Source organism: Mauremys reevesii, linkage group 23 (assembly GCF_016161935.1).
Source record: "Mauremys reevesii isolate NIE-2019 linkage group 23, ASM1616193v1, whole genome shotgun sequence".
Classification (NCBI taxonomy): domain Eukaryota; kingdom Metazoa; phylum Chordata; order Testudines; family Geoemydidae; genus Mauremys; species Mauremys reevesii.
In genome coordinates this window covers 3,328,387-3,330,257 of record NC_052645.1, presented here as the reverse complement: position 1 = coordinate 3,330,257, position 1,871 = coordinate 3,328,387, and the positions used below count along the sequence as shown (strand labels likewise).

The 1,871-nt window shown below is 49.8% G+C and overlaps 1 non-coding gene across 1 annotated transcript; it reads right to left on the bottom strand.

Annotated features, from left to right (window-relative positions):
* Window positions 1-636: 636 nt before the first annotated feature.
* On the bottom strand, window positions 637-708 carry TRNAG-UCC. Its single transcript has one exon. It is a non-coding gene; the product is annotated as a tRNA-Gly (tRNA).
* Between the last annotated feature and the right edge of the window lie 1,163 nt (window positions 709-1,871).

The following is a 1,871-nucleotide window of genomic DNA, read 5'->3' as shown; positions in this document are numbered from 1 at the left end:
TGAATGCCCTTTGCTCGGACCACCTGGCCAGTGGTTCTCTGCATTGTATTTCATTGTGCCTCAGGAAGAGTTACCTTCATCGCACCGTCCATAGCTGCGCTGTGGGACACTTACCTTGCAGAATCCTGACATCTCCAGTGCCGTGCCAGTCCTGGGAGCATGAGTGCGAGTGTGACCCCCTCCCCCACTTATTTTGAGGTTAGCTGTCAGTATAATAAATGTGCTGCTTTCTGCCAAAATCTGGTGGGTCATTAGTCCTCCCTAAGCTTACTAGCTGGCCCAATTTTGGGTAACACCTGTGATAAACTCAACCCCTGCAGGACAGAGGTTGGTGAAATGAGCTGAGAAAAAGCCTTGGCATCAGCAGGGGAAAGCCAGTCACCTTTTGAAGCCGTGTGGCTTGGTCTCCTCTGCCCTTGGAGGTTGGCCTTTGGCGGCCGGCTCTTCTGCGTGACTTGGCCAATGGGCGCTGCGGAGTTGGTACTCGGGGCAGGGGCAATTAATGTAGTCCCGCCCCTTTCTTCCTCCATTGTGTGTTGAATGACCTAAAGGACATCGATTCTCTCGTTCCATTGCTAAACTGATACAATGTGACTGAAATTAAACCAATTCCCAGGGGAGAAAACATCACAACTTTGCATTGGCTGGGAATTGAACCCAGGTCAACTGCTTGGAAAGCAGCTATGCTCACCACTATACCACCAATGCATCTGGTAAAGGTGCAACTTATGCTTCCCGGATGAGGCTAGAGCAGCATTGAGGAGATTTTCTGCCTGTTAAAATGTACTGGATTCTCATCGCTAAAAAAACCCTCCTCCATCTTCACTTGGGTTTGAACCATCAGCCTTTCAATTAGCCACCAAAGTTGTTAACCACAGGGTATGTCTACACTACGGGATTATTCCGATTTTACAGAAACTGTTTTTTGGAAACAGATTGTATAAAGTCGAGTGCACGCGGCCCCACTAAGCACATTAATTTGGTGGTGTGCGTCCATGTACCGAGGCTAGCATCGATTTCCAGAACGTTGCACTGTGGATAGCTATCCCATAGCTATCCCATAGGTCCCGCAGTCTCCCCTGCCCATTGGAATTCTGGGTTGAGATCCCAGTGCCTGATGGGGCAAAAACAGTGTCGCGGGTGATTCTGGGTAAATGTTGTCACTCAATCCTCCCTCCGTGAAAGCAATGGCAGACAATCATTTCGTGCCCTTTTCCCTGGATTGCCCGGGCAGACGCCATAGCACGGCAACCATTCAGTCTTTTTTCACTGTCACTGTATGTCTACTGGATGGTGCTGACAGACGCTTAAAGAAGAGAATGACCTGGGAGTCAGTCCCATTTTTGCCCAGGCACCTCTGGCTGATCTCACCGAAGCCAGCCAGGAACTCTCACGGGACGATGATGATGGATACCAGTCCTACTGTACCGTCTGCCATTCAGAAGGGAAGGGAAGGGGATGCTGCTGTGTAGCGCTGCAGCACCGCGTCTGCCAGCAGCATCCAGTAGACATACGGTGACATTGAAAAAGGGTGAGAAATGATTTTTATCCCTCGGCTTTCATGGGGGCGGGGAATGACACATACCCGGAACCACCCACAACAGTTCTTTTGACCTTTCAGGCTTTGGGAACTCAGCCAAGAATGCAAATGATTTTCGGAGAGTGCGGGAACTGTGGGATAGCTACAGTCATCAGTCGCCCCTCCCTCCGTGAGCATCCATTTCATTCTTTGGCTTTCTGGTACGCTTGTCTCAGCTCTTTAAGTTTCAGCACTGTGTTGAGTCCCTGCTGTGGCCTCTGTCCATCATAGCCTTGGAGATTTTTTCAAATGCTTTGGCATTTCATCTTTTGGAACGGAGTTCTGATCGAAC